The following is a 12,715-nucleotide window of genomic DNA, read 5'->3' on the forward strand; positions in this document are numbered from 1 at the left end:
CCCCCTCTGAGTCTGAGGACATTGGCTCGTTCTTTTTTTTGCGTAGCTCCTCCTGGGGTGTTTTAGCATCAGGTCAGGTTCCTCCAACTCTGCCTCTGATAGGGTAGTATGTAACACACAGTAGCTCACCTCTTGTGCCAGGAGTGTCGCAGAAGAAATATATTCTCCTCTTCAGGTGGTAAAGGCATTGAGGCAGAGACATCCGCTGTTTCCAACTCAGATTCCAAGGTATCTTCAACGCTTGATTGACAGGGAGAACCCACAGGTTCCAGAATGGTCAGAAAGGCCGTCGGGGAGTTGGGCATGTTTTTCCCCAACCCTGTTTGCGAGTTTGCAGCTTTCAGATGATCCATGTGTTTGTTCAGGACCATCGCACCTACCCAAACTTTATACATCTCTGGACCTGACCTCACATCAACCATGCCTCTTACCCCACTGAAGAAACTGTCTCTCTCAGTTAGCAGAGTCTTGTGTCCTGTACTGGTGTTCCTGATGCTGTTTCACCCTCCACCCCAGGTCCAGGAAGATCAGATTTAACCTGGTGCAGAGTCTTCTCCCCATTAGCAACTGTGTTGAAACTTTGCCTGTATGAGGGTTGATCCCATAATCAAACAGAAACTGAGACAGTTTGGTATCAAGCAAAGCTGTAGGCTGTTTCTTTAAGCCTGCCTTTAAAGTTTGGACTGCTTTTTCTGCCAGACAATTGGATAGTGGATGGTATGGAGCTGTCCTTATATGATGACTACCATTCGACTTTAGGAAACACTCAAATTCCCTGCTGGTAAACAATGGCCCGTTACCTGTGGCCAACACATCCAGAAGTCCATGTATTGAAAATGATGCACGCAATTTTTCTATTGTTGTTCCTGTGTTTGACAAATGAACTCTATGCACGTCTGGCCACTTTGAATGGGTGTCCACAATGATGAAGAACATTGCCACCATAAAAGGGCCTGTATAGTTAACATGCAACCGAGTCCGAGGTTTACCCAGCCATTCCCACGAATGCAGGGGAGCTGCTAGCAGTAACTTTTGTCCTTGTTGGCACTCTGAGCACTGCCCCACCACTGCAGTTATGTCTGCATCCAATCCTGGCCCCCAGACAATCTTCTTGCCCAACACTGTCATTTTGGAAACTGCTGGATGACCCTGGTGGAGTTCAGCCAGTATCTAGCGGCAACCTTTTGCTCAGGACAATCACTTGTGCCCTCCATAATAACATGTCATTCTCTCATGTGTTCTGGTCTCTCTGGGTCCAAAAAGGTTTCAGTTCTGGTTGTGACGCCCCTTTGGCTTCCACCATCACCACCAGCTGTTTCAGTTTTAGCAAGACCGCATATTTCTGTGTCCAAAATCTGATATTGTCAGCTGTGATTGGAAGTTCATTCAGAAAATTTAAAACCATTATGGATTCTTACAATGGTGGGACCACTGGCAGTGTATCTGCCAGGAGGATGTGACTCAATGCATCCACATTTGCTGTTTGGTCTCCCAAATTCGGCCTGAAGCTATAGATGGCACTGCCTTATCCTCTTTAAGTAATTGCCCTCTGTAATAGCTAACTGGTTCAGTTCATAGAATCCCTGGGGTATGGAAGAAGGCCATTTGGCCCATTAAGTCCACACCAAGCCTCTGAAGAGCATCCCACCCAGACCCACCCTAACCCTATATTTCCCTTAGCTAATCCACTTAGCCTGCACATCCCTGGACACTATAGGCAATTTAGCATGGTCAATTCACTTGACCTGCACATCTTTGGACTGTGGGAGGAAACTGGAGCACCTGGAGGAAACCCATGCAAACAACGCAACTGTTCAAACTTCACACGGACAGTTGCCTGAAGGGGGATTAAACCCAGGTCCCTGTTGAGGCAGCAATGCTAACCACTGAGCCACTGTGCCACCATGCCACTCCTAGTTCAAGGACAGTTAGGGATAGGCAACAACTACTAGCCTTGCCAATGACACTCATAACCCATCAACAAGTTAAAAAAAGCAGTATACTGCAACATAATTTTTGTACTCATACAAATAACTTGCTTTAAACTCTTTCTTTCTTATCAAGGTTTATGTTTAGTTTTAAAGTATGGGAAAATGGAACATCAGAAATATCTCAAACATGTGGACCATTTGTCACAGAACAGCATGGGAAGATAGGAAAGTATGACTAACAACCTTCCTCTGGAGTATTTCATTCGAACACTAAATCATAAATGAATAAAAAGGTGACATTTTTTAGAAAAAGAGATTTGCTCTAGCTCTCTAAGTTATATCCCTAGATTTCTGAATATCATGAAAACCGTATATTAAATATTTACTTGGCGACTACTGTTATGTCAGAAAACGGGCAGAAGACTACAGCATCAATCACAGAATTATTACAGTGCAGAAGGAGGTTATTTGGTCCATTTGTGTCTGCACTGGCTCTCTGAATGAGCATTTCATTTAATGCCACTCTCCAGCTTTTCTCTCTGTATACCTGCACATTGTTCCTTTTCAAATAAACTCCCTTTGAAAAAACTCAATTCAAACCTCACTTTATCAAATTCTCAGGCAATGCATTCCATATCTTAGCCTCATGCCACGTGAATTTTTCTCTAATGTCACTTCTGCTTCTTTTCCAATCTGCATCCTCTTGTTCCTAACCCTTCCACAAGTGGGAACAGTTTCTCCTTTTCAACTCTATCCTGACCTCTCATGATTCTGAATACTTCAATCAGATCTTCTCTTAGATTTCTCTTCTCCATGGAAATCAGTTTCAATTTCTCCAGTCTATCTTTATATTTGAAGTTCTTCATCCCTGGAATCACTCTTGTGAGACTTCACTTCACCCTCCCAAATGATTTCACATCCTTCCTATAATGCGACACACAGAACTGGACTCAATACTCCAGTTAATGCTGAATTAATGTCTTTTACAACTTCAACATAACCTACTTACTGTTGTATGCTATGTTTCTAACAATGAAGCCTAGGATACTGTATGCTTTAATAATTAGTCTCTCACCCATACCTGGCATCTTTAATGGCTTTTACACATATACACGCAAGTCTTTTTTGCTCCAGCTCCCCTTTGAGAGTTGTAGCTTTTATTTTATATCGTCCGTTCTTCCTGCCAAAATGCATCACTTACATTTCTCCACACTGCACCTCATCTGCCAGCTGTCTGTCTCTTAGGCCAATCGGTCTATATCCTTTTGAAGTTTCACAGTTTCTTTTCAGCAAAGGATGACAAAGGGATTGTTTAAGAGGAGAAAAACAGAGTATGACAGTCAGTTTGTGGGGAACGTACAAACAGCTTCTATAGTTATGTGAAGAAAAAAGATTTCTAAAGCCAAATGTAGATTCTTACAATCAGAAATTGGGGAAGTTATAATAGAGGACAAAGAGATGGCAGACCAATTACATACATATTTTGGTTCTGTCTTTACAAAGGACAACATAAATAATGGCCCACAAATGTTGGGAGACGCTGGTTTAGTAGAGGGAGGAACTGTAAGAAATCAGTATTAATAGGGAAATGATGTCAGGGAATTTAGAACATAGAATTGTACAGCACAGTACAGGCCCTTTGGCCCACGATGTTGTGCCAAAATTTTAACCTAAACCTAAAGTCTGTCTAACCTCCACCCCTACTTTATACTATCATCATTTAATTGGGTTAAAGGCCAAAGAATTCCCAGGGTCCGATAATTTACATCCCACAGTATTTCAGAAAGTGACTTTAGAAATAATGGATGCATTGATGGTCATCTTTTAAGATTCTGTAGACTCTAGAACAGTTCCTCTGATTGGAGTTTTCTAACGTAGCCCCACTACTTAAAAAAAGCACAGGAGGAAACAGGGAATAATAGACCTGTTAAACTGACATTGGCAGTGGGGAAAATGCTAGAGTGTATTATAAAAGATGTAATAGCAGAATACTTGGAAAACAGTGACAGAATTGGATACAGTCAGTGTGGATTTCCAAAAGGGAAATCATGCCTCACAAATTTACTAGAATTTTTCAAGGATGTAACTGGTGGAATTGATAAGGGGTAGTGAGCTAATGTGGTTTACTTAGACTTTCAGGAGGCTTTCAATAAAGTCGAACATAAGGGATTATAAGATAAAATTAAAGTGCGTAGTATTGGGAGTAGTATACTGACCATGAATAGAGAACTTGTTGGCAGACAGGAAACAAAGAGTAGGAATAAATGGGTCTTTTACAGAGTGGCAGCCAGTGACTAGTGTGGTATCACAGAGATCAGTACTTGAAACCCAGGTATTCACAATATATATTGATGATTTGGATGAGGGAATTAAATCTAATAACTCCAAGTTTGCAACGATACAAACCTGGGTGGGAGGGTGAGCAGGAGGATGTAGAGATGCTTCAGTGTGATTTGGGCAAGTTGAGTGAGTGGGTGAATGTATGCAGATGAGATATGATAAATGTGAGGTTATCTGCTTTGGTTGCAAAACTGGAAGGCAGATTATTTTCGGAACGGCTATAGGTTAAGAAAGGGGGAGGTGCAATGGGACCTGGGTGTCTGAATACACTAATCACTGCAGATGCAGCAGGCAGTAAAGAAGGCAAATGCTATTAAAACTGCAAGAATTGCGGATGCTGTAAATCAGGAACAAAAACAGAAGTTGCTGGAAAAGCTCTGCAGGTCTGGCAGCATCTGGGAAGGAAAAAATCAGAGTTAACGTCTCGCATCAGGTGACCCTTCCTCAGAACACAGAAGGCAAATGGTATGCTGGCCTTCATAGTGAGAGGATTTGCAGAGACATCTTGCTGCAATTGTACAGGACCTTGGTGGGACCACACCCAGAGTATTGCATGCAGTTTTGGTCTCCTTATCTGAGTAAGGATGTTCTGGCTATGGAAGGAGTACAACAAAGGTTTGCCGAACTGATTCCAGGTTTGTAAAGAATGATGTATGAAGAGAAACTGGATCCATTAGGATTATATTCATTGGAATTCAGAATGAGACAGGATCTCACCTATAAAATCCTAACAAGTCTAGACAGAGTAAATGCAGGACGATTGTTCCTGATGACCAGGGAGCCTAGAATCAGGGTCACAATTTAAAGAAATGGGGTAGGGCTGAGACGAGGAGAAATTTCTTCTTCTGGAGAATGGTAAAGCAGTGGAATTCTCTGCCATAGAAAGTGGTTGAGGCCAATATATTGAATGTTTTCAAGGAGTTTGTTCAGTTTTAAGGCTAAGGGATCAAAGGGTATGGGGAGAAATCGGAAACAGGTTCCAGGGTTAGATGATAAGTCATGGCCATGTTGAATGGCAGAGCGGCATGAAGGGCTGAATGGTCAATCCTGCTCCTATTTCTATGTTTCCATGTTTACGATGCTTCCATGTTTCATATAATCATTTTATCATGGAATAGAGATTCCGTCGAGTTCCTCGTGACTCTGGCACATGATCATTGAGATAATATGCCTGCAGTTGTACCAAATTATGCATAGACTTTCCTCCACAGTTATGGTAGGCGAGTAGGAGAATACATACAACAATTAACTAGTTGGGCACTGAGTTGATGTAACAGAAATTGCATAAATATTGTCACAAATAAGACCTGAATTTCTATTCTGGCATTAAATGATGGTACGTACTTAAGTAACTAAATGGGTAAGTAACTCCTTACTCCCTCCCACCATCCTATCTGCTGCATATAAACTGATATTTTCCTAGCTACCAGCAATTCTGAGGAAGGGTCACTCGACCCAAAACGTTAACTCAGATTTCTCTCCACTGATGCTGCCAGACCTGCTGAGCTTTTCCAGTAATTTCTGTTTTTGTTTCTGATTCACAGCATCCAAAATTCTTTCGATTTTTATTTATCTTGGCCAGCAAATTGGGGTAGGAACCATTTCCTCCATTTTTCATTCCAAAATCTTTTCTCAAAAGTCCTTGTATAACTTTTAGCGGTCATTTTGCATATTTTAGCATTATCATCATGAGGGTCAGTGGTGTTGCTATCTCACATTTCCTGGTTTTATTTTTGTAATACACAAGGTGTAAATTAGCCATGTATACAAGCTGCTGCTGTTACAGGGTCAGATAAGGCAGGAATATATGAGTAATATTTGATCTAGACATACTTGTGAACTTGTACCTGATTGTGTGACGTGATAAGCATCAGGGAATATCTTGAAGCAATCAGGCAAAATCAACATGGTTTCGTGAAAGGACAATCATGTTTAACTGTTAGGTGTGCTACATGTGACCCCACCACACAGTTCTATATCTGTAATATCTTCCTTACTGTCCTGTTTTGACACCATCACCTTGATAAATTGTTATGATCCCTCTACCTCAATTAGTCTGGACAGTTGTGGATTACTTGTTACTTTGGTTAGACCCTCGGCATGCAACTCTTATACCTATCATGTTATTCCAGTCATTTAGCTTGTCTCTAGCACCACTTTATTTTTAACTTTTTGTAACTATCTGTCTGCCTCATTTAATCGGATTACAGGTCATCCCTTCGCTGGTTATTCAGCTGTTGACGTATTACTCACTGTCTAACACCCTTGGTCAGCTGCAGAGATTTATTATCTGACACCAGTTGTATGATTTTTGATCTCTCAGCCCTTGATCTCTCTGCCTATAAACTCTGTGTCTGTTTGCTCTTCTCTCTCACTGCACCTAACGAAGGGGCTGCGCTCCGAAAGCTTGTGTGATTTCAAACAAACCTGTTGGACTATAACCTGGTATTGTATGACTTCTGACTTTGTCCACTGCAGTCCAACACTGGCACCTCCACATCATGGCTACCATTGACACCATAAACTGCCAGCTCAAAGTGGAAAGGATCTCCAAGAAGATTGCACATATTGTCGCAGACATTAAGTTTCTGCAGAAACGCAAGAAAGCAGAGAAAATCGCGAAAGGACTACAGATCATGAACCCACTCAAGTCGACCTACAACACTATGCTGAGAAACTCTGATGTCGCACCTCTCACACACTCCTCAATCACCTTACACACCAACTCTACTGCAGACGCTGCAACCTGGAAATCGAGACAGAGTCCACATTCTCAGCTTGTGCTCAAGATACAGCAGAATAGTTATGAGACACTGCCAAGCAGACGAGGCAATGGAACTACAACACCTACATGCACACCACAAACGAGAAACTGGAGAAACTTGGCATCACCACCAGCAGTAACCAAGCCTAAAGTTTTTGAGAAGATTTGTAGCTTGGGTTGTGGATGAGGTTCTAGACTTGCTCGCCGAGCTGGTGTGTTTGACTGCAGACGTTTCATCACCCTGCTCGATAACATCATCAGAGAGCCTCTGGTGAAGCGAGACATAATAACAAGCGGGAAAGAACACCAATGTTTCACTAGAGACGCACTGACAATGTTATCTAGCAGGGTGATGAAACGTCTGCAAACCAAACACACCGGCTCGGCCAGCATGTCTACAACGTCAGTAACCAAGCCTCCCCTGGTACCACAGATGAAACCGGTACCACCACGGGGAAATCTATCGTCAACTTATCTGACCACACCCTTCAACCGGACAAAATCAAAGTTCTCAGCCAAGGGCTCAGTTTCTGCCCCACCACCAAAATGGACCCTACTGGCCTCGCAGCAGACACAGAGAAATTCAACGGGTGAATGAGGGTCCAGGAATTCTTCCACAAACCCCAAGATGTCAGCAGCGAGCCCAATGAGGCAATCAACGAACTGGAACAGTCGATAGAGAGATCCGTGGTGCAGTGACCAAAGAAGAAGGAGTTGAATTGGACTCCTCCGGAGGGCCGTTGCACTAGGCTTGACACGTACGCTTAAGCTGTCAGGAGATGCGTTAATGTCAGATTCATCAGCCATGCTCACAAGATAGTGCAGAACATCACCCAAGCACAACACAATGCCATCCATGCTCTCAAGACCAATTGCAAGATCGTCATCAAACCAGCAAAGGAGGAGCCATCGTCATACAGAATAGAATGGACTACTGCAAAGAAGCACACTGACAATTAAACAAGCAGGAACACGACAGACAACTACCTGCCAATCCGACCAGAGAACTCATTTGTCCACTCAGCAGACTGATCAAGGCTTTTGATCCAGACCTTCAGAGTACCCCACCGCACGCTCATCCTGCGTACTCCTCGCATAGGAGACTTCTATTCCTTTCCGAAGATACACAAAGCCAACACACCTGGACGTCCCATCGTGTTAGGCAATGGGACCCTGTGAGGGAACCTCTCTGGCTATGTTGAGGGCATCTTGAAACCCATTGTATAAAGAACTCCCAGCTTCTGTCGCAACACTACAGATTTGTAACCTGCAACTTGCTTTCTCTCCATGGATGCTGCCTGACCTGCTGTGATCCCCAGCATTTTCTCTTTTCAAGTCAGGACAAATGGTTCTTCTTGGGGTGGGCAAGCTGTTACCAGTGGAGGGTAACACAGGGATCAGTCCTGGGGCCTCACTATTTATAATTTACATCAATGGATTTGTTGAATGAACCAAATGTATGGCTGCTAAATTTGCTGATGACACCAAGGTAGGAAGAATTGGTTATGACGAATTTAGATCCCCTTGCAGACTTCTTAATTTGTGATCAGAAATCTGGTGGATGAAGCATAATGAGGGAAAATGTGAACTTGTCCAATTTGATGGGAAGAACATAAAAACAGTACCCTATTTAAATGGACACAGGGGATATAGAGAGATCTGGGTATCTTAGCATATGAAATCAATAAAGTTAGTATGCACTTATGCACATACAGCATGTGTTAGAAAAGTAAATGGAAAGTTGTCATTTATCACAAGTAGAATTGAGTACCAACGTAGGGAACTGGTGCTACAGTTGCACAACGTCAAGGTGTGTGTACAGTTTTGGTCTTTATCCTACAATCTCCACAGTGTGGAAGCATATCATTCGGTCTGTTGAATCCACACTGACCCTCTGAACAGCATCCCACCCAGACCCAACCCCCTACTCTGTAACCCTGCATTTCCCATGGGTAACCCACCTAGCCTGCACCTCCCTGGATACTATGGGCAACTTAGCATAGCCAATCCACCTAACCTGTACATCTTTGGACTGTGGGAGGAAACCAGAGCACCCGTAAGAAACCCATGCAGACACGGGGAGAATGTGCAAGCTCCACACAGACAGTCACCCGAGGGTGGAATCGAACCCTGGTCCCTGGTGCTGTGAGGCAACAGTGCTCACCATTGGCCACTGTGCTGGGGTGAGAGAAGGTTCACTTGATTGATTCTTCCATGATCTTATGAAGAAAGCGTGGTCAGGTTATGTCTGCACCCAGAGGCATTTAGAAGCAAGAAGAGATCATGTTGAAGCATCCAAGGTGCTGAAGAAACTTGACAGATGGATGCTGAGACAGTGTTTCCCTTATGGAAGAGACTAGGAGCATATGGTTCAAAAATAATTTTAAGACAGAATGAGGAAAATTCCAAAGATCAATAGAGACAGGATCGCTGAATATTCTTTAAGGCTGAGTTAGATTGATTCCCTTGTTAATGAAGAATTGAAGGTTATACAGGGGATAAACAGGAATGTGGAGTTGAGGCTACAATCAGATCAGCCACAATCTCATCAGATGGTAGCGCAGGCTGGAGGAGCTGACTTACTTTTGTCAGTTACTGCATAAGATACAACAAGCTCAAATTCTGCCCACACTGCTGTCTTTGGCTACAAAACTGAACTTGTATGACATCAAGTTACTTCAGACAGCTCTCCAATGCATAGTCAGGGTGCAGGCCGAACATGTATTCAGGATAGACATTACTACAGGAGACTGGAGAAAATCAGTAGTAAATCTCCACGACCCAAAGTTGCTGGGTTTTCAACGTTGCCTAATTGGCATCTACACTCCTTTGCAAGCTCTTTTTTAATCCTCTCACCTTCATGAGCAGAAAGTTTCCAGTCATTCAACATGTAGAATGTGTTTAACAACAAACAAGGGAGGCTGCAAATCAGCTAAACATTTGCTGATAGTTGTGATACATTTGTGGTCTCTTGGAATTTACCCCTCTGTATGTAACAAAAACAGAAGTTGCTGGAAAAGCTCAGCAGGTCTGGCAGCATCTGTGAAAAGAAATCAGAGTTAACATTTTGGGTCTGGTGACCCTTCCTCAGAACTGATGGTAACTAGGAAAATGTTGGTTTATATTTAAATGATAGGGTGGGAGAAGGGGGTAAAGAGTAAATGATAAGTGGGGATAGAGCCCAAAGAGAGAGAAGAACAGTTGGACAGGCAAAGAAGTGGATAACGATCTGGCTGGGAGGGTGAACAGCTGTAAATGGGAACTGTTGGTGACTAACAATAGTTGGTGTATAACGGCAGACTATGTGATAACAAGACCTGGTGTGTGGGGTAAGGGGCTAGGGCATGGAAGAGTTCAGGCTCTAAAATTATTGAACTTGGTATTGAGTCCGGAAGGCTGCAGGATCCCCAAGTGGAAAATGAGGTGTTCCTGCAGCTTGAGCTGATATTTGCAGGAGCACTGCAGCAAACCTGGACAGAGATGTTAGCCAGGGAACAGAGAGGTATGTTAAACTGGCAGGCAACTGGAAGCTCAGGGATTTTTGTTGCAGGCAGAACATAGACGTTCTGCAAAGTGGTCACCCTGTCTATGCTTTGTTTCCCCAATATATAGGAGACCACATTGTGAGCAGTGAATGCAGCAGACTAGACTGTGTGAAGTGCAGGTGAAGTGCTGCCTCACCTGGAAGGTACGTTTGGGCCTTTGGATACTGAGGAGGGAGGAGGTAAATGAGTCACTTTCACCGGTTGTAGAGGAAGGTGCTGTGGGGCTGTGGGGGGGTGTTGGGGGTGAAGGAAGAGTGGACCAGGCTGTCCCGGAGGGAATGGTCCCTGTGGAAGGTGGACAAGGGATGGGAGGGGAATAAGTGTCTGGTGGTGGCATCTCACTGGAGGTGGTGGAAATGGTGTCTGATGATCTTCTGGATGTGGATGCTGGTGGGATTTTATGTAAGGTCAAGGGGAACGTTATTGTTGTTGTGAGAGGGATAAGAGGGGTGAGGGCGGAAGTGCGGGAGATGGGAGGGACCCAGTTGAGAGCCCTGTCGACAACAGAGCTAGGGAATCCTCGGTTGAGGAAGAAGGTAGACATTTCGGAGGCTCCCTTGTTGAAATTGGCCTCATCGAAACATATGCGATGGAGATGGTGGAACTGGGAAAATGGAATGGAGTATTTAAAGGAAGCAGAGTGCAAGGATGTACAGTCCAGATAGCTGTGGGAGTCGGTGGATTTACAGTGAGTTAGTGGCCAGTTTATCCCCAGAAATGTTTCTGTAGTCTGTATATGTAAATGACCATCCCTTACTCTCAGGGATAATAATACCAACTAAGAGATGCAGAGGAATACAACAAACAATGTCTCTATAATAAAAAAAGATGTTTGAGATGTAAACAGCCAAATTCGCCATTTTACTGGATGGAAGAAGACTGAAGAATGCTCTAGTGTACACCCCTCAACTATGTCATTTCCAACCTTATAATTTTCCAAATATTATTTTTTGATTGGTGTGAATTTTAATTTTTTTAATCACTCCCAAGAGATTACATAAATTAAGGATTTAGTGGGGAGAGTATATATTGTAATGCACAAGACAAAACAATTATGTGAGTTAGGCTGGATGAATATAGCTATTTTACTTTTTTTTAAAGTTTTTTTTAATATGTTTTTTTGGGATGGAGCTACTGATTTCTACTTCTCAGGAGCTTTGAACTGGGTAGCCTGGCATTACTTCCTACATGCCGCTATTCAGTACTTCAAGAGGAAAAGCTAGACGGTTGGCAAATGCTGCTACTCTGAGAAATAGCAGTCTCTTACATGCACACCAACAAGAGACTATCTAACCACTGCCCGCTGACATTCAATGGTGTTAGCATCACTGAATCCCCCTCTATCAACATCCTGGGGGTATCATTGACCAGAAACTCAACTGGACTCACCACATAAACACAGGGGCTACAATAGCAGGTCAGAAGCTAGGAATACTGTGGAGAGTAACTCACCTCCTGATTCTTCAAAGCCTATTCACCATCTACAAGGCACAAGTCAGGACTGTGATGGAATACTCCCCATTTGCCTGGAGGAGCACAGCCCCAAGAACACTCAAGAAGCTTGACACCATCCAGAACAAAGCAGCCGCTTGATTGGCACTACATTCACAAGCATTCACTCCCTCTACCACCGACGCTCAGTAGCAGCAGTGTGTACTATCTACAAGATGCACTGCAGAAATTCACCAAAGATCCTCAGACAGCATCTTCCAAACCCACAACCACTTCCATCTAGAAGGACAAAGGCAGCAGACATATGGGAACACCAGCACCTTCAAGTTCCCCTCCAAGCCACTCACCATCCTAATTTGGCAATATATTACTGTTGCTTCACTGTTGCAAATCAACGGTCAAAATCCTGGAATTACTTCCCTAATGTCATTTGGGTCAACCCACAGCCGGTGGACTAAAGCAGTTCAAGAAGGCAGCTCACCATCACCTCCTCAAGGCAACTAGGGATGGGCAAGAAATGCTGGCCAGCCAGCGATGCCCACATCCCACAAATGAATTTTTAAAAATTGCAACTTTCATATCCCACTGGATCCTGGGTCAATTTGCCCTCAAACCTGCCTGTTCCTTTCCTCCACTCCTAATCAGCAAGCTGATGGATTTAATTGCAGCCACTATAGGTGCTC

At 43.5% G+C, this 12,715-nt stretch overlaps 1 protein-coding gene across 5 annotated transcripts in view; it reads right to left on the reverse strand.

Annotated features, from left to right (window-relative positions):
• The window catches only part of eml1 (EMAP like 1), a 256,780-nt gene that overhangs the window by 48,219 nt on the left and 195,846 nt on the right, over positions 1 to 12,715 (reverse strand). The gene's annotated exons all lie outside the window — the stretch shown is intronic.

The sequence above is a fragment of the Rhincodon typus genome, chromosome 8 (genome assembly GCF_021869965.1).
Source record: "Rhincodon typus isolate 14 chromosome 8, sRhiTyp1.1, whole genome shotgun sequence".
NCBI classification, from domain to species: Eukaryota; Metazoa; Chordata; class Chondrichthyes; order Orectolobiformes; family Rhincodontidae; genus Rhincodon; species Rhincodon typus.